This window comes from Dipodomys spectabilis, unplaced genomic scaffold (assembly GCF_019054845.1).
Source record: "Dipodomys spectabilis isolate Male_0828 unplaced genomic scaffold, ASM1905484v1 ptg000174l, whole genome shotgun sequence".
NCBI classification, from domain to species: domain Eukaryota; kingdom Metazoa; phylum Chordata; class Mammalia; order Rodentia; family Heteromyidae; genus Dipodomys; species Dipodomys spectabilis.
Genome location: NW_024870851.1, coordinates 2,045,541 through 2,065,505, shown reverse-complemented (window position 1 = coordinate 2,065,505; position 19,965 = coordinate 2,045,541). Strand labels below are relative to the sequence as shown.

General features: G+C 42.9%; 1 protein-coding gene across 1 annotated transcript in view; it reads right to left on the bottom strand.

Annotated features, from left to right (window-relative positions):
- Positions 1-14,509, bottom strand: part of Wipf1 (WAS/WASL interacting protein family member 1) — a 114,111-nt gene extending 99,602 nt beyond the window's left edge. The window contains exon 1 of the mRNA XM_042694056.1: positions 14,387-14,509. The gene's annotated coding sequence lies outside the window, so the exon portion shown is untranslated. The remainder of the gene's footprint in view (positions 1-14,386) is intronic.
- Between the last annotated feature and the right edge of the window lie 5,456 nt (positions 14,510-19,965).

The window sequence follows — 19,965 nt, the reverse complement described above, 5'->3', positions numbered from 1 at the left end:
TCCCCTCTTATCCCTGCCCCTTCAATGAACTCTAATGTGAACTAGGCTAGTTTGACTTCATCATACCCAAGTAATTACATGCATTAGGGATAATAGGGACAAACCTGTTATCCTACACCCCTGTCCAGGAGGCAGAGGATGGGCTATGAAAATGAGAGAGCCACAGCCATTTGAACAACTGAACACTGCCTTGTTCCCCTGCTGAACTTCCTGTGTTACCTATCTGAGAGAGTTCTGCTTTCACAGAAAGGTCTATGCTTTAGCTGTAATTCAATAGAAAAAGCATTTAGAATACTGTAAGTAATTCAGGTAAGGGAAAGAGGTATGGACTAGGACTCATCAGGCTCACCACCCTTCTCAACTCTGCAATCAACTAGCATCTGGCATGAGGCAGGCCCCTACTTCTTGGAGGTGGTTGCTTAACTGCCAAATGGCAAAATGATATTCATACAGTTTCTCTGTCCTAAATCCTAGAGTCTTACATTTTTTTAAAATAATAATAACAAAGATTCTACTTTTTTTGGTTGAATTTTATGTTCTTTCCCCAGCAGCTCAATGAAGTTTATATTAGTCATTTATTCTTGAGAGCAAAATGTGACACCAATCAATACCATGTTCTTTTTTTTTGGGGGGGGGGGGTCCAGTCGTGGGGTCTGAACTCTGGGCCTGGGTGCTGTCCCTCAGCTCTTCAGCTCAAGGCCAGTGCTCTACCACTTGAGCCACAGCGCCACTTCCGGCTTTTTTCTTTTTGTTTATGTGGTGCTGAGGAATTGAACCCAGGGCCTCATGCATGCAAGGCCAGTGCTCTACCACTGAGCCACCTTCCCAGCCCCAATACCATGTTCTTAAGCAGCACCTGGGATGTTTTGGGACGATTCTTAGAGATGTCTAATGTATGTCTTGTTGGGTGTCAGGTGTTAACATGACTGATCCAGAGCAAAGTTAAGGCTTGACCCAAAACACTACCAAGGAGCCCAAGGATCATCTTTGTCTCCACCTCTCTCTCTCATCACAGCCTCTCTCTGAATTCCTGCAGATTCCTGTTCTCTATAACTGCAGAATGTGGTATTGTTGTCAAGGTCATGAGACTCCTGGGCAAGAAAGCTAGGACTAGAACACAAGATTGAGTTTAATCTATGAATCTGCTCATTCTACCCAGGCCTTTTGCAGAGGGTACTATATGAAGGGAGTTAAGCCAATGAACCAGGTGATAATCAGGTCTTAATCTCAAAGTTACTTAAATTCTAGAATCTGCACCACTGAGGATTAGCCAAGGGCAAAGGGAGGGTGGGAAACAGAGACCTCTATCTGCCTTCAGGCATCAGCATAAGTGGCCCCAAGAAAATGCAACTTCTTGCAAAAGGTGGTCTGCAGCAAAAGAACAGACAGCATTTTACCTTATTGTTCCATTCACTGACTGCAACCTAAAATAGCTACTATCTTCCAGGTTAGCACTACATCAGAGCCAACCAGGGACTCAAATGTAGTCCAGGCCTAGGATTCTCTGACTAGTGGAAGCAGGCAGGCTTCTGTCCTTGAGAGTGGGTTTGAGTGATAGCAAATGCAGAATTCCCCCAAGACTGGTTAACACATGGAAACTCAGGGTCCAGAGACTTTTCCTATGTCATCAGACCTCCTGTCTTACAGTACTGAAGTCTCTATGAACACTGATTGCTTGGAGCCTATGGACACTCTGTGAACTCACTCAGCTCCAGTGGGCCTTAAGGGCTAGGAGCAGAGAGACATCATTCTGAGGAATCACTGTGGCTCCACCCAAACAGGATTTCTGCCTCTAGCCTCACTTGGGAATGAGTGTTTCATGCCTGATGTAGTACAGCTGCCTCTAGTCAGACATGTCAGTTTGCTTGGTTTGTGGCATTTTACCAGCTTGGGGCTCTGGGCTTATTTCAGTCCTGGCAGTTTGGCAGAATGCACAGACTCTTCTTTGGGAACATTGATCAAGAGAATTCAGCTTCACTCAGGGGTCCCAACCCTAACAGAAGATGTTTTAAAAGACTACACCTTTATGAATTTTAGCCTTTAAAACACTAAGATCAAAAACAGAATAACACTTTATTAAGGCCACTATCAAGGACTCACAGGGTTTCTTAATTTTTAGTTCCAATTCTGCCCAAACAATCTTTTTGCCATCTGTGTCAGGTTAGTTACAAAGCATAATTATTCTGGGCTAAATACACAATGTTGGCCTGATCTACCAAAACATAAGAGATCTTGCTGATTGATTTAGTTATTCTGGTCATATAAACAACTCAGGTTGGACAGCTGTTTCTGATTAGCCAATGTACTGCTGAAGTTACATGCAAATAATTTTATAATGAACTCAGCAACTATAAGACCAGGAGAAGTGGACTCCAGTCTCACCTCCCAGAAAAATAAGCAAGCGCAATGAGGACAGGAACTTTCTTTTCAATAGCAGTTGCACTTGAAATTCGGTCGTGGGGCCTGAACTCAGGGCCTGGGCGCTGTCCCTCAGCTCTTCAGCTCAAGGCTAGCGCTCTACCACTTGAGCCACAGCGCCACTTCTGGCTTTTTTCTTTTTGCTTATGTGATACTGAGGAATCGAACCCAGGGCCTCATGCATGCAAAGCAAGCACTCTACCACTGAGCCACCTTCCCAGCCCCTGGACTTGAAATTTCTATCTGCTATGATTCACTTTTTCCTCTTTATGTAATTCAGCGAACTTATAACTAATACTCTCAAAGAATCTTTGTCTTGAGGCTTTTGGATCCAAGAGAGAAACTCAATTAACTATGCAAGCTTAAACTCCTTTAAAATTTTCCCATCTTTGTAAGTTTCTGGTTTTTCCCATTAGACCATTTCTATTTCATGAGACAATAAATAATATACTTCTAGAGGAAAATTGGATTGGAAGGTCTGTATTTACTTTGTTATTATCGTTTCAGCCCAGAACAATTAAGCTGTGACCTTAGTTTTTCTTTTCTAGTTTTAGAAGACAAATCATATGCACATTAGAGAAATTAAAGAAAAAAACATGAAAAATTCAAATGAGTGAATTTTTTTTATAAAGGTAGAGATACTGACAAGAGATTCCTAAGAAGTTATTTGAAACAAAACAGGAAAAGGAAATTAGAAAGTTTATACTTCTGAAATGAATTATGCTGGTTAGGAAGTGGGGAAACATATTTAAAAGAGTGTTAGTGAGACTGAATTGTTACAACTTTGGAAAAGTGATACCACTTTGGGGACTCGACAGAAATGAGCAATTCTGTATGCTAGCACGTACAAACACACTTGCACACATTAGTGTGTTCTGAGAAGTACTATTGTAGGAGAAAACTTGGAACAAGATGAATGGCTAAAATATGGAATATTAAGCATGACATAAATGAGTTTTTTGATTTAAAGAAAAATCTATACTATCTTTTGTTTGTTTTTGATTTAGAGAAAGTCTATGGTGCCTTATATATAAAAAAAAAAAGTTGTAGCCTGAGATGGGAGTATGGCTCAGTGGCAGAGTACTTGTTTAGTAATTCATGAGCCCCAGCACTGCAAAAGAAAAACAACAAAAATGACGACTAATATATATGACTCTATTTTTAGTATTAGAGGCTATCATACACCAGGCACTGAAGGCTCACACTTACAATCCTAGCTACTCAGAAGGTGAGATCTATGGATCATAGCTCAAAGACAGTCCATGCAGGAAAGTCTGTGAGACTCTTATCTCTAATTAACCACCAAAAAGCTGGAAGTGGAGCTATGACTCAAGTGAGAATCAGCCTTGAGTACAAAAAGCAAAGGGACAGTGCCTTGTCCTTAAGTTCAAGCTCCAGTACTGGCACAAAGAAAGAGAAAGAGAGAAAGAGGGGGGGAGGGAAGGAGGGAGGGAGGGAGGGAGGAAGGGAGGGAGGAAGGAAGGAAGGAAGGAAGGAAGGAGAGGGAAAGGGAGAGAATAGAAGGGAGGAAGGAGGAAGGAAAGGAAGGAAAGAGGAAGAAAGAAAGGAAAGGAAAAAACAAAGGAAGAAAGAAAAGGAAGGAAGAGGAAAAAAAGAAAAAATAAGCTATTATGAAAACATTTATAAATTGTTACATAAGTAAAGGCACAGTTGCAAACTTGGTACTATTGATTACCTTGAGGAGTTAGGATTTGAGGAAGATAAAGAGGAAAAAATACTAATTTTTCCTCTAGGCATTTCTCCATTTTTTTTGTCTTTGGCAAGCCCACACTATTGTTATAATCTAACAAATTAAAAATGACAATTTTTAAAGTGATAGAGTGAAATTTTCAGCAAAGGCTATGAATTATAAGCACTCTGCACTGGCCTGATGGTGAACACACAAATTTCTTCCAAGCTGAGACAACACGGTGCTTTCCTACAGCATAAAGGAGATGATGTATAAGAGAATCTGCACAAAAAGAAATCTTGCCACTAAACTACTACTATAACATTGTCCCCACAGTTCTTTAACCATAGGATTTGTTTTCCTTCAATTACTGGTTCCTCATCCAAATGAGATTAAGGGAATTATGATGTCTAAATAATGCAGCTCTACCTCTGAAATCTTACAAAACACCACCCAAAAAGGAAATCCTAATTCTAACAACCATTTTTTTTTATTGTGAAAATACCGTACAGAGGGGTTACAATTACACGGGCAAGATAATGAGCACATTTCTTATCAAGCATTGTAGCCTCCTCCTTTGTTCGCTCTTCCCATTCCTTCTCATCTCCACCCCCTCCTCCCCACCCCGGCAAAGTTGTAAAGTTTGTTTTTCAACATAACGACTTGTACATCTCATTGTTGCAATGGGTCCACCTGTATCCCTATTTAAATGATTTGTTTTTTCCCTTCCCCTCCACAAATTATACCAACATCAAATGCAGTGAAAGCAGGGGTTATACCGTGGGGGAAGGACATACAAAGCAACCAAGAAATCATCTTATAAATGTTAGAAACAATAGCAAGAAAGAAAAAACATTTGAATCCTTATCTTGGGGTTCATTTCACCTAACATCAACTTATCTGACCTTTTCTGCTTGACTCAGGCATATACTAGTTATTGCAAATAAGGGAAACCATGGACCTATGTTTCTTTGGGCCTGGCTTACTTCACTTAATATAATTTTTTTCCAAGTCTTTCTATTTCCTAACAAATGGGGCAATGCCATTCTTTCTGATGGAGGCACAGAATTCCATTGTGTATATACACCACATTTTCTTGATCCATTCATCTCCTGAGGTACATCTGGGTTGATTCCATATCTTAGCTATGGTAAATAATGCTGCAATAAACATATTTGTGCTGGTATCTTTAGTCTTAGCTGGTCTTGTTTGTGATCATTTGGGTAAATGCCCAAAAGTGGGATTGCTGGGTCATAGGGGAGCTCTATGTGGAATCTTCTGAGGAACCTAACAACAATTTTTTTATTTGTCTCAAATAAAATGAGTCCTTAAAAACAACAAACAATGGTAAGACTAGAACAATGTGAAATTCTTTTTTTTGGGGGGGGGGGGCGGTCCGGTTGTGAGGCCTGAACTCTGGGTCTGGGCGCTGTCCCTCAGCTCTTCAGCTCAAGGCTAGCGCTCTACCACTTGAGCCATAGTGCCACTTCCGGCTTTTTGCTTTTTGCTTATGTGGTGCTGAGGAATCGAACCCAGGGCCTCAGGCATGCAAGGCAAGTGCTCTACCACTAAGCCACTTCCCAGCCCAACAATGTGAAATTCTAATTTAAGAAAACCAAGATTATTTAAACTAATGTTTCTCCCTTCCTTTTCTTTCTTTTCCTTTTGGAAGTTCAGAGTTTGAAGTCAGGGCCTCAGACTTGCTATGCAGGTACCTGATCACAAGCCCATGCCTAAAGCCCTTTTTTGCACTGTTTATTTTGGGGGAGGATCTCATTTGATGTCCAGGGGTTGGCCTGAAACCTTGCCATCTGTCTATTTTAGGTTTCTTGTGGTAACTGGGATGACAGATATTAAGCATCATACCCAGCTTCTTCCATTGAGAAAGAGTGTGCAGACTTTTCTTCCTAGCTTGGCCCAGAGCCTCTCAATCTCAACATCCCATGACATATTTAGGAAGACAGGCATGCCCTATGTCACCCAGTTCTGGGCTTAGAAGTTTCATAAACTTTGCGGCTCAAGCTGATCTCAAATTATCATTCTCCCATCCACAGCCTCCCAAGAATCACTGGCAAGAGTACTTCATTAAACCATTCATGCCAATCAAACTCTGGTTCTAATGGACAACCAGAAGCCTTGCTTAAAGTAAATGTGCTCTTAAAAAAAAGGGGGGGGAAGGTGGCTCAGTGGTAGAGCGCTTGCTTGCCTTGCATGCATGAGGCCCTGGGTTCGATTCCTCAGCACCACATAAGCAGAAAAAAAAAGTCGTAAGTGGCACTGTGGCTCAAGTGGTAGAGCGCTAGCCTTGAGCTGAAGAGCTGAGGGACAGCGCCCAGGCTCAGAGTTCAGGCCCCATGACCGGACCCAAAAAAAAAAAAAGGTTTGAAAAGGTCTCCGATGACTTTGCCTTTTTCTAGGTCCTCAAAAATCTAATTAGGAATTTTAGCACTACCTGAAAACTTGCCCTAGTATTCCTCAGCCTCTCTTCTGAGACCTGAGAAATAAAACTACATTAGTCTTCTTCTCTTTGCTCTGTTCACTTCTTGCTCAATACTTCTTGGAAGTTGAACCTAACAGGGCACACATACATTGCTGTTTATGGGATGTGGGCCTGTTTAAGAGCAGTCCATTTCTATTCTCTTCTATCTCAGGGCTGCTCTGACTGTCTCCATTATTTAACTATCTATCCCACAACACAAGACCATTGTGCTCTAGACACTGATCTCACTGTTTACATTCTCAGAAAATAAATAGCAAGGGTACATGTTTTCTCAAGATCTTCAAGGCTTTAAAGGTTTCCTACTTTCAAAATCTATTCTGCTGGGCGAAAGGCAGACTCAGGGTCTCCTGAACATTATTTAAAAGCATATTCAGCAGTTCAATATAGCATCAATCCATAGTGCAATCTCCTGTGCCCTCCCAGGCCTAACTTTTTCCATTCAGTACATATAATCTCTTGTAGACATCAATAGAAAAATATTCAGGGGATTTTAGAAATGAGCTGTGGTGATCTAACAACACACAGCAGTAGAAAAAACAAGAAATTCAACCTATTAAATTGCCTATTTGGTCTATGTAGTGTCAACTAATAAATGACATTTATTCTACCACTGAATAAATGGCTAGTTGTTTAAACATCATTAACAAGAGCTAGCAGGTGAGTGGATGGTCACTGAACTACTAGTGTTCGGTCTAATGAATGATCGTTGTCAATCAACCAATAGTGAAATTGTTAATAATACATCCCCACAACATGATGTTATGAGCTGTTAAAAAAAAAATAACATGAAGCTGCTCATGACTAATCCTAGCTATTCAAGAAGCTGAGATCCAGGACTATGGTTTGGTATCAGACCAGGCAGGAAAATCTGTGGGACACTTAATCTCCAATTGACTAACAAAAGGCTGGATGTGGAACTGTGGTTCAATTGGTAGAGTGTCAGCCTTGAACGAAAAAACTAAGGGACAGAGCCCAGGCCCTGAGTCCAAGCCCCAGCACTGACACATAAATAGATAAATAACATGGTGGGGAGGGACTGGGGTGTATCTCATTAGCAGAGTGTGTGCTTAGCATGTAAAGAGTCCTGGTTTCAATCCCAGCATGATTATTATTGTCATTGTTGTTGGAGAAATACTAAAAAGTAAAGCAACCAACTACAAACAGTTTCTATATAACAATTTCAAATATTTGAGAATATCAAGTGGGATAGAAGGAGAAGAAAAATATAACCAATATAGCTCTTATTAATGAGATAAGGTATGTACACATATTTGTAGGGTGATCAAGTTTTGTTATTGAGAGAATATATATAAACATAAACATACATATACTTTTTAAAAGGTGTATATATATCCATGTAGGACAAAATTTTAAAAATCTATTAACTCTCTCTATATATAAAAATATAAACTCACAGTTATCATTGAGTCCACTTGCCTAGAAAATTGGCTCTGAATTGTTTTTTGGATTTTTTTTTGGGGGGGGGGGAGTTGTCAGTTATGGTTCTTGAACTCAGGGTCTAGGTGCTGTCCTTGAGCTCTTTTGCTCAAGGCTCTAGTGCTCTACCACTTTGAGCTACAGTGCCATTTTTGGTTTTCGATGGAGATAAGAGTCTCACAGACTTTCTTGCCCAGGCTGCCTTTGAATCATGAACCTCAGATCTCAGCCTCCTGAGTATTTAGGATTACAGGTGTGAGCCACCAGCACCCGGCTTGATTTTTTTTTTTTATTCACAATTTCCTTCCTGCTTCTGATAGCTCTTCTCTGTCAGAAGTGCATATTCTCTAAGTACAAAGGAGTCTGTGGCCACAGAGAAGGCTACTGTCCGTGAACCTGGCCTAAATGTCCTTCTTAGGCTGTATACCTCTGCTCAGCCAGAACAAAGGGTGCAAAAGTCAAGGGCAGAAGAGTCTTGGTCCCCATCTGAACCAAATACAGTAAATACACAGAGAAAAATGAACCCAGGAAACAGCAATTCTTTGTTTAGACAATAATGATTGTCATCTTTCCAGAAAGAACACAAATCCTAATTCCTTTATTAGCAGACTAATTATTTTTCAAATTAAAAGATATCAAGATACACAGTACTTAATGTCACATTGTTGATCACAGTGAAGAAACACTCTTAGGATGAAATTTGTATGCCAACCTCTTCAGAAGTCAGTCTTCTACAGAACAAAGATTTACCTTGTCTTTGTGGAAAACTCACTCTTCTCAATTCTTAGAGAATGGTGGAAATAAACCACCATTTATCAAGAATAATTGGAAAGCTCCTATTTTGACTATTAAGTGTCTTTTTAAGTGAAAGAGCCTAAAAACAGTAACTGCATAAAAACAAAAAAAAAACAACAGAAATTGTATTAAAATAGTTCCTATGTTTAATGAGGAGGAAGGGTGACAAGCAACTGCAATACAGGACAATAGATTTCAAACCACAGTGAGGCCCAAACAGTGATGGAAGCTGCCTGAGAGGGGAACTGGTAAATGGAAAAGGAGCATTTGGTCTCTTCTTGAGCACAATCTTACAAAAACCACATTTATCAAAATTACTAATGAGATTTGTAAATAACTGTGCTTCCAACTTATTCTATGTTCTTCTGTTAAGTCTTAGCAAAGTATATTACTTTTGATTTCTCAAGTATCTATAATCAATGGGCAGATTCTGTAACACTAAGTATGTTTCTCAGGACTAAAAGTTCCATGACCCCTGGCCACAAGATGCAGAGGTACCCCATCTCAATGTCCTTGAGGACTATATTCATGACTAAAGCAGCTTGAAGGGGGCAGTCAGTCTGATCAACTCGTTACCTCTACCCCTCCTGCCAGGTATGCCTCCTAATGGGTTACTGCCACAACATGTTAACTTGTTATTTCCTGGTGCCAAAGGACCAGGAAAGCGATATACCTTGTCTTCCCTTCCCTGTCCTTAATCTGTTCTGATAACCTCAATACAGTCGGTACTACTGAGTAGCAGACACTGCAAGCTGGAAGTCCTCTAATACTAAGATGGCTTCTCCTTGAGATTTCTCCTTCTCAGAGCTATATGAGAGGACTGGTGGGAAGCACCTGATAAACTGCACACAGCTAAGGAATTATTAATGTGAATTAATTTGCATAAAAATAGTACCTATGTTTAAGTTCTTATACCAACAATGTTTTATATAGACTAACACTGATAATAATGATGCAAGAAATAATAACCCACAAATAAATACTGAGGTAGCCACAATTTGCCAAGTGACCTACATATATGATATAATATCTAACTCTCATTAAAATCCTTTGACTTTGTGGAAAACTCACTCTTCTCAATTATTGTAGAATGGTGGAAATAAACCACTATTTATCAACAATTAATTGGAAAGCTACTATACTCTTCATTTTAAAAGTAAAGAAACAAAGCTCTTGTAAGAGTAAGCACTGGAACTGGAAGCAAGATGTGTTTCACCGGTGGTCCATGCTATAACCATTCAGAAGCTCTGCCTTCAGCAGAACATTGGCCTTACCTGGGGGCAGGCAGTCAATCAAGCCTTTATAAGCTTCTAGTCTCAGTCATTGCTAAGGACCAGCAGACTTCAATACAAAGGAATCTCCACAGATCCATGTGTTCAAGGCTTGGTTCCCAGCTGAGAAGAGTCTGAAAACTGTGTAAGGTATGGCCTGGTTGGAAGAACAAAGGTTTGGGGGAGGGGGGGAGCGGGGGTGGTTCTGAAGGGCATAGCTTGCCAAGAGATAATCAACCTCTTCCTACATGCTCCAGTGGCCATAATGTTCTTCCTCACAACAGGTCAAGAAACTCAGAATTAAGTGACCATGGACCCTCTGAAACCACGAGGTAAAATAAATAAATCTTTAAATACTTTTATCAGATATTCTGACACAGCCGTACAAAACCAACATAATGCGTGTTAGCTTATAACATTTCTTACCTAATTGAAGATATTCTGTGGACTTTGGTAAGCCTGGAGATTTTATGATTCAAAAGTGTTCAAGAGACACAATTGGTATTTTAACTTGACCTTAATACCTGCAGGTCAAGGAGTAACTAACTACATCTGGTTAAGGCTGGGCATAATTGTATCTCATGTGAGCAAGACTTCCTTGGTCCTAGAGAAGTAAAGCCTGAAGTGTTTCTCAACGGGACACAGTGTAAATGGGCCTATTAATCTTTCCATGCCTAGCACAGAACAAATAATAAGTACCTGTTAAGTGGATAAATCAATGACAAACTGACTGACTTCCCTCCAGCTGGAAGTAACTTCACCCTCCTTGAAATTCCTGTATTTGTTCTGCACCTTTTTCAATATTGTTTATCATATTCTACCTTGCACTCCTGCTGTGTGAAACAGAAGGTAGCCATCCAGGGGCATGCATCTCTTAAGGTTGATCTCTCCTCTACCTCAAGCGCAGAGCACAACTTCCACCTTGCCTCTAGCAGGGATCCTCAATGCTCAATGAACATCTGGCATGATGCTAACTGTGGCCTGATTCACATCTATAAGTCCTAGCTAGTCACAAGGCATAAATGAGCCTATAAACCATCAAGAACCATGACATAATTGTAGATTGCCAGCAAAAACAAACACACACACACACACACACACACACACAAAATACCAGAAAGGAGACCTTTGTGGGGACATCATTTGGAATTTGGTATCCCCTATGGGCAGACAGGCCTCAGGAAGACAGCTTAGATGCTTAGAAATGAAAGAGTTATAGTACCAAAAACGCTCCTGTTAGTCCTTTGTGGAAACTTCATGTCCCCCAAATTATAACCATAGTTAGGAACACCTTGAAATAGTGAAGTCAGTGACACAGATCTAGTAAAATATCCACAAAAGGCATAGCTGCCCAGAGCACCTAGATGGTAGGGGTAGGAGAGTCCATAGAGCACGTGACACTACAGGAAATTACAAAACCACTTTCTCTTGTTGTTCCAAGTCTTGATGACTCTCTGTCAAGCTGCTTTTTTGCTGTTTTACACCCTGTTATTCCACTCGGTCCTCACACTCCAGGATGGAGGAAGTACAAAGGTTATCAACTCCAGTTGTGAATGAGATAATGCTCAAGTTGTAAGATATGCCCACTGACACCAGAAAGTGACTATGGGTAGGAAAGGGAAGCAGAAAGGGTGTGTGTGTGTGTGTGTGTGTCTGTGTAAATGATCAAAGTGTGAAAGGACGAAAATGTCAGAATGTCATGATGAAAGCTATCAAAATTGTGAAAGGACTTGGAGAAAGGAATAAATAGTAATAAAGGGATATATAAGCTGGGCGCCAGTGGCTCACGCCTGTAATCCTAGCTACTTAGGCGGCTGAGATCTAAGGATCGAGGTTAAAGCTAGACCAGGCAGAAAAGTCCGTGAGACTCTGATCTCCAATGAACCACCAGAAAACCAGAAGTGGTGCTGTGGCTCAAGAGGTAGAGTGCCCGCCTTGAGCTGAAGAGCTCAGGGATAGCGCCCAGGCCCAGAAACTGACAAAAAAATAAAAAGGATATAACCAAGTACATTATATGCATATATGGAAATATCACAATGAAACCCCATACTTTGTACAACAATTTATGCTAATCAAAGAAAGTACATAAACAATACAGTAGATTTTATTTGTAAAACGAACAAAAAATGAAAGAAGGCTTATTTCCTCCAGCTGGAAATAAGCTCATTCTCTCTAAATGTCCTAGAATTAATTTTGCCTTGCTTTCAAATCTCTTTACATCAGCCAATCTGAAAAGGTTCATGTAATTCTCAGGGAAAAAGGTTAAGTCAGGCATTGGGAAGGTTCCAAGGAAGAGGATGTCATTGAGCTGTTGGACTGAAGCTCGATAACTTATGGAAACTGAGGCCTGGTGCAAACCACTCAGAAACACGGTATCTAGAAACTTAGAAATACTATCTTTGCTTCAAAGAGAGGCAACTGAATGCATTCTTTCCTAAGGGATGCATTTCTCACCAAGGATTCACAACTGCCTGACAGGATGCTCCAAAATGCAGATAGCAGGGCATCTCTTTGTCTCAAGGACAAGGATCTGTTTTATTGCAGGATGATTCTTACCTGGAAACTGAGAAAATAACACCAGGTGTAGTTAAAGCAAAAACAAAGCACCTAGCTTTGCATAACTTACAGCCAGACCCCCTGCCTTTACCCTATAAATACCCAACAGCACAAGGAGCTGGGTGTCTCCTTTGTGGGCCTATGTCTGTGTCTTTATGTCCTTATGAAAGCACCCACAATCTGCAAGAGTGTGCCCCTGCCCTTTTGTGTGTCTGCTTTTTTGTCTGTTTCTTTGTTTACTTAATAAAGCTCTGCCAAGTTTTCTTACCATTGCGACTTGTCCAGAAATTCTTATTCTGTGATCGAAGTCAAGGACCCTAAGTGAAGAGTTCCTATATTTAAAGGGGAGCTTCACTAAACCTCACCTCTGTCCGGTGACAGAACCACCATCTGCAAAGCCTAGTCTACACACTTCTACTCAGCCAGTCACTGGGCATGTGTAGAGTGTACCACTTCCAGGTCCCCGAAAAATTCAACTCTGGATGGATGACTGGCAGGCAAATACCCAGAACAAGAATAATCATAGGATTGAGCAGCGCAGTGAGCACTGTAAGGGGGCTGAAGATTTCAGAGTACAGAGAGCCTGTGTGGAGTTTTCACTTTAAGAAGTCAAAAGATGACTTATAAACTAAAACAGAAAATTTCTTCCTTACTTCATTCATTACAGAAATAAGCAGTGTAGAGAAGGCAAAGTCTACCAGTCACCCAAAACGAAGCCACAGTGCTGTTCAGAAATTGCTTTAGGAAAGTGGTGAGAGAGACCAGGATCAAAATTGGTGCCTGGGAAGGGGAAGGAGAGGCGCAGTGAAGCTCCTGGGAGGGGGTGGAGGGAGAAATGAGTAGCAATCTTCAGAAACGGGGATCAAATCCACTCACTCACTGCTGACAACCGGAGGGGCTTCCCAGAGAGCTCAGAGGAGGGGACCTGGAACCCCAGGCTCTGGAGAGGATAGTCCACCTTCTATTAGGCAGGACCCAGAAGACTGTAGGCTGGGTTCCACGCAAACACACCCTTTGTGAATCCCAGAGTTCAAAGTCTAGCCATAAAGTGAGGATCTGGATAACCCTTGCTGGGTCAAGCTGTTTTTCCTTACACGAGAGACTTCTCTTAAAAGGCAAGTGTGTCTCGGGAAAAGTGAAGTGACGCTGAGCGGGAGAGCTTGGGGAGAGACGCCGGAGCGAGGGTGGCTCTGCGGGCCCCCGCAGGGATCGGATCGATCCGGGTGGGAAGGAAGCTCTTCCGGGAAGTGGAGTCGCGGGAGGGGCGCGCTTCCGCGAGCCAGGCGGGCGAGGCGGCTCCCCAGCCCGCTTGGCTCCCGGGATGCCCCGAAGCCAGCTCCGCGGGAGCCGGAGAGGTGAAGGACGGCCCTAGACGTCGCCGCCAGGTCCAGCCCGCGAAGCGAGGGCTAGGGTCGGGTCCGAGTCCTCGGGGCAGCCCGGCAGCGTCCTCCCGGACCCGGAGCAGCCGGGCCGTCCGCGCCCCTTCCTCGCCTCCCTCCTGCCGCGCCCGGAGCTGGGCCGCGGGGGCCGTCGCGGCCTCGCCCCCCCCGGCCGTCCCGCCCGCTCGAGGCAGCGCCGCTGGGGGCAGCGCCTCCCGAGGCAGCGCAGCGGAGCCCCGCCGGGGAGCCAGTCCCTCCCGGCGCCCCCGGACCCACAGCCCGGACCCGGGCCGGCCCCCCCCCCGCCCCGCCCCGCCCCGCGCGCCCCGCGCGCCCTTACCACGTAGCGGCTCCGGGCGGCGGCTCCACGGCCCCGCGGCGCGCCGGGCATTTTTTTCTGGGAAACTTCTCGCGGGGTCCCCGCAGGGCTGAGCCGGGCGGGCAGGAAAAGCTCTCCGCGCCGGGAGGGAGGCTGCGACCATCCGGGAACTTCGCCGCGACGTGAGCCCTCCCCCTCGGCTCGCGCCCCCCCTCCCTGCGGCCCGCCACATGTGGACGCGGCCGCCGGCCCTGCGCCCTTCGCTCCCGCGCCGCGCCGCGCCCTCCCCGGGCTCAGCCCCGCGCGCAGCCCGCCGCCCCGTGCCGGGAATCGGCTGTGGGAGCTGGGGGTCCGGCTTTCGGCCGTCCTCCACACAGGGGACACGAGATCGTGGGGTCCTGGACAGGAATCCGCAGAGGAGCAGGACCTGGACTGGTGGTGTCTGTCTAACAAGGGTCCTTTCCCCATGGTTGCTAAGGCCCCTCTTCTTCCATCCTGGGGGGTCTAAGACCTTTATCCCTGTCACCTTCCCCTCCACTCTCAGACAAGACACCCCCTACACACACACACACACACACACACACGCACATGCACACGCACACACGCACACTATGCAAGGACCATGAGCTGTCCTTCCCATGGAAAGATAGCCCCACCAGTCAGTTGGGATTTTCTTTTTTGGAGACGTTTTTGTTGCTAGCTAGTGGGATTCATCAGCCACAGGCATAAACCATGGTTAAATAAACCCTAAACTCTGGGAGAAACCGGAGGCCAAAGCAACTTAGAAGACCCGCCACCTCAGAAGCCACCACCTGGAGGCCTCATAGGAAGGTTACTAAGATGACACTTACTAGAATGTGTGCAGTCCAAAAGACAAGTATAGTTGGCATAGTAATCATTGACTCATTAAGATACCCTGGCCCTTGTGGCACTTTGAATAAAAACAGAGAAATTGGGGCTGGGAAGGTGGCTCACTGGTAGAGTGCTTGCCATGCATGAGGCCCTGCGTTCAACTCCTCAGCACCACATAAGCAAAAAGAAAAAAGCCAGAAGTGGCGCTGTGGCTCAAGTGGTAGAATGCTAGCCTTGAGCTGAAGAGCTGAGGGACAGCGCCCAGGCCCAGAGTTCTGGCCCCACAACGGACAAAGAACAAACGAACAGAAAGATACGAATAAATGTACTTCTGAGCTTGGTGTCTGGGATGAGGAGCCTTTAACTTAAGGCCTCCTCTGCTGCACCTTTCCCAGGCATACTTACATCGCCACTGCTTTTACCAGGTATGATAACCCATCTGGAAAAGATAGCAACACTTTCCATGGCAATGTTTAGTGCCTATATTTTTTTCTTTCTTTCCCTCCCTTCCTTCCTTCCTTCTTTCCTTCCTTCCTTCCTTTCCTTCCCTTCCTTCCTTCCTTCTTTTCTTCCTTCCTTCTCTTCCTCTTCCTCCTCTTCCTCCTCCTTGTGAAAGTTCTTACTACGACGTAGTCCATACTTGCCTCCAACTCTCAATTTTCCTTAGTTCTCCAGGTACTGCCAAATGTTACAGTAGTAAAGATAGATAAGGGAGGGAGAGTGAAGGATGTTACCAACAAAAGTAAGATCAATTTATCAGGGTGCAATACTATCAGTTACAACTAGTCAGAACTAAACAGATGGTTCAGCTTTCAATTTTTCAATTTTGCAGTGATGTACAAAAGATATGCATTCAGTAGAAACCATATTTGAATTTTGTATTTTTTTAAAGACATGATTTAAAGACATATGTACCCTAGGCAGACCTTGAATTTGATGTTTCCTGCCTTAGCCTCTCTAGTGCGGATATTACATGCATCTGCCTTTGAATTTTGGATTTTGATCTTTTGCACAGAGAGAGAGAGAGAGACGCAGAGAGAGACAGACAGACAGACAGACAGACATACTCTTTCATGATCCTTGGCAACAAGAGGAATCAGAGCAAAGTAAACAACTGATACTCTGCAGTGGGCTGTGTTGCTAAGCTATAAAGTTTGGTAGGGTAGGTGTGTTAAATACATTTTCAACTTAATATTTTCAACATATATGGGCCTATCAGATGTAACCTCATTGTAAACCAAAGATCACTTGTATTTGCCTCTCATTTCATAACTATCATTTTGGGATGCGCTGTGATGGTGCCTTAGAATTTCTTTTATAATAATGACTTATTCATTGCTGTTTTCCTCAGTAGACAGAAACTTCAAGTTGCAGAAAGAGGGCAGGTGAAGGGGTCTACTGAAACCAGGTTTTCAGACCCTAAGTCCAAATTCCAGGAGTCCCAAGTAAGATCTGCCCACTCTTTCCAATACTCCAAATAAAGATAGAGTGAAAGGCAGCAAAAGGAGATCTATTACATGGCAGCCATGGGAAGACAGCCCTTCAGTACATCTTCAGCCATCTACAGACATTGGCTTCAGGTTAAATAGGAAGAGTTGGGGGCAGGGAGTAAGAAAGATAGGCAGATTAAAGTAGTCCCAAGTAGCAGGTAAGGCCTAGTTGACCATTATCTCAGTCTTTAACCCCTGGAAGAATTGGGGAATTTGGGAAAAGCTGTTATCGCCTTCTTGTTGGAACAGGACAGGAACAAGATGGTCTCCTGAATTTTTGGCTGTCTGCTTTCATGTAATAACAAGAAGACATTGCTTTATTGAGGGGCAGTTTGCCTTCCAGGCAAGATGGTTATCACTACATCTTCTCTTCCCTCCTGGAAACAAGAAGATTGCAAAGTTACTACAGCAGAGAATATGTCAGATCAAATAGCATAGATAGAAACGGGGAGCTTTAGTTAATTCACTGGACCCAGAAAAAGTATCTTTTAAGTTGCCTCTCATACTACCTGCCTCCACAATGAATTCTCACAACAATTTTGCAAAATAGATATTTGTCTCTATTTTACACATGAAGAACTGCTAACTCAGAGAGCCTAGGTAACCTGCTCCAGATCATTTGGCTTATGAAATTCTAAATCCAGACTGTTCTGGGGCTAATTAATACCTTTGCTCTACCACCACGCAATATTGTCTCCTGGCTTTACTTCCTGTGTTTGTCCTACCTCTGAGGACAAAGGAATGGATGACCTGAATTGACTACAATTCCTTGAGGCCAAATAGCAAAGAAAGGAAATTCTTTTATATACCTGTGTATAGAATTATTGGTGTTCAGACAGATCTAGGCTCTGTGCTGGCTTGGATTGTTTCTTCTGAGTTAATGCAGGAAGGAAATGGGCAAGAGCAAGGTGCCAGGCCAAGTGATGCTGTAGAGAAGCAGGATGTGCTGGCCAGATGGTGTCTGCAGGCTGCTTTGCACTTCATGGTACTCAGCATATACTTAATATATACATCCATTCCCAAAAGAACTGAGTTGGTGGAACTAAATATTTCATTTATTTAAAATACCATACTGTATCCCAACTTTTGCGTAAGACAGTAAGAGTTGCATGTGGTAAAATTTAAACCTTACTTTGGATCAGAAAAACCAGTCAATATTTGTATTCTTTATCATTTCTTTCTTACTATAAATGTGTCCTCATTTTCAACAATTGAAATATTCCACAAGCATAAAGTATATAAACTGGAAGTTGCATGAGATCCCATTCTCTTCTGGGGAATCATCACTATTACTAGGATATGTGTTCTTTCCCATGTGTGGCTAGAACTCTGGGCTTTTCTGAAATGGGGATAAACACCAGAATCTTAGACTACTACCTATTACAGATATCAGTGTTTATCTTTCCTTTCTGTAACTATGAATCTACTACATTTGTTTTCAGAGCTACATGGAATCCTAGTATATGATATATCATAATTCAGCCAATCCCATAGCAGTGGACATTTATATTACTTTCAGTTGTCTTTTTAAATGCACATTGACATACATGCTCTAAGTTCTCATGCGTGTATAACTTTTGCAAATAGTATTCTAGCTTACAGAAGTTAGTCTCCAAGTTTACAGAAGTAAACTTCTACAAGCTGAGTGGAACTGCAAAACAGGGAAGATTTTTGCCTATTGACAGGCACTGTCAAATTGCTCCCTAAATTTTTATCCTCAGAGTCCTTCCAATGACAGCATCTAAGAACATAGATAATTCTTTCTGAGGGTATTAGAGCTTGAACTGAAAGCCTCTTGTACTCCCTTACCTTTTTCATTGCAGATTGGTTTCCTACCATTTGAGTCATAGCTCTACTTCAGGCTTTTTTCTGGAGATAAGAGTCTCTCGGATTTGTCTGCCCAGACTGGTTTTTAACCTCAATCCTCATATCTCAGCCTCCTATGTAACTAGGACTACAGATGTGAGCCTCCAGTGCCCATCTTAAATAGATCATTCTTATAAACAAATTCCACTCATAGACTATTTTCATCATCAGTCCATATGTGAATACTTTCCATATAATTTTACATATAATCATTTTACATATAATTAGTTCTCAGGTTGTCTGGCTGCCAGTCTTGGCTCTTTGCTTTCCTATGTGATCTGAGCAGGTGGCTAAGCCTCCTGTATCTCTAAAGTGAGGGTGATAATCATGGATCCTTTGTGTAATTTCCATCACTGCCTAACAAATTACTTTAAAAGGTAGAGATGTAAAACACACATTCATTATCTCATCGTTTCTGTGAGTTAAGAATTTGGGTATGATTTGGTTGGGTATTTTGGGCTCAGTCTCTCTCCAGGATACAATCAAGGTGCAAAAGAGAGCTATAGTTGACTCAAGTTGTGACAGATCCACGTTCCAGCTCACTCACTCGGCATCTCCGTAGGGCTGTCTACAAGGCAGCTGCCTTCTCTCAGAGCCAGTGAGCAATGGTGGGCACCTGAGATGGAAGTCACAGACTTTTTGTAACAATTTCGAAAGTGGCATTTCATCACTGTGTTAAATATTCTACTTATTAGAAGAAGGCGCAGTAGAGCATGATAGAAGTTCTAGCTAGCTACTTGGGAGGCAGAGGCAAGATAATTGCTGAGTGGCTGCCTGAAATCCAACCAACATTTAAGGACAGGGTATTGTAGAAGGATAATCAACTTGGACCTATTGTGAGGCACTTTTCTTGAGCTGTTATGGTGTTACAGTGACTGAAAATGTGTAAATATATGCATGCTGTCTTGTTTTTGTAAGGGCTCAAGGCAGGTTTATTATTAGTATTGTTTATTGTCACCATCATCATCTTTATCCATTAGTCCCTTCCATTTTCCCAAGAGACTTTGTAACACATTAAGAACCACAGCAGGGCAGTTCAAAACAAAGTTACTTTTTGATTCTGTAGCAGGCAGTTTTTACCAGGAAACAGAAACCTTCCCAATGAGGTAATATAGGAGAGCTTTAAAAAGTTGTTTCCAAGGTGTTTAGGAATGGAGCCAGGTTCTAGAACCAGAACAGCAGGGATCCATTATTAACCAAAAGCCTGAAGCAAAACAGCTAACCAAAACCCAGAGGAGGTGCTGGCAGGTGCGACCTTCAGCAGGGGAGTAGTGCCAGTTATGGTAACCCAGCAAAATGAGGGTCAGAGGAAAAAGCTCTCTGACTTATTCCTTTCTTCCCATATCATCTATCATCTACCACAGGAACCTCATCAGGATGCAGAGAACAAGA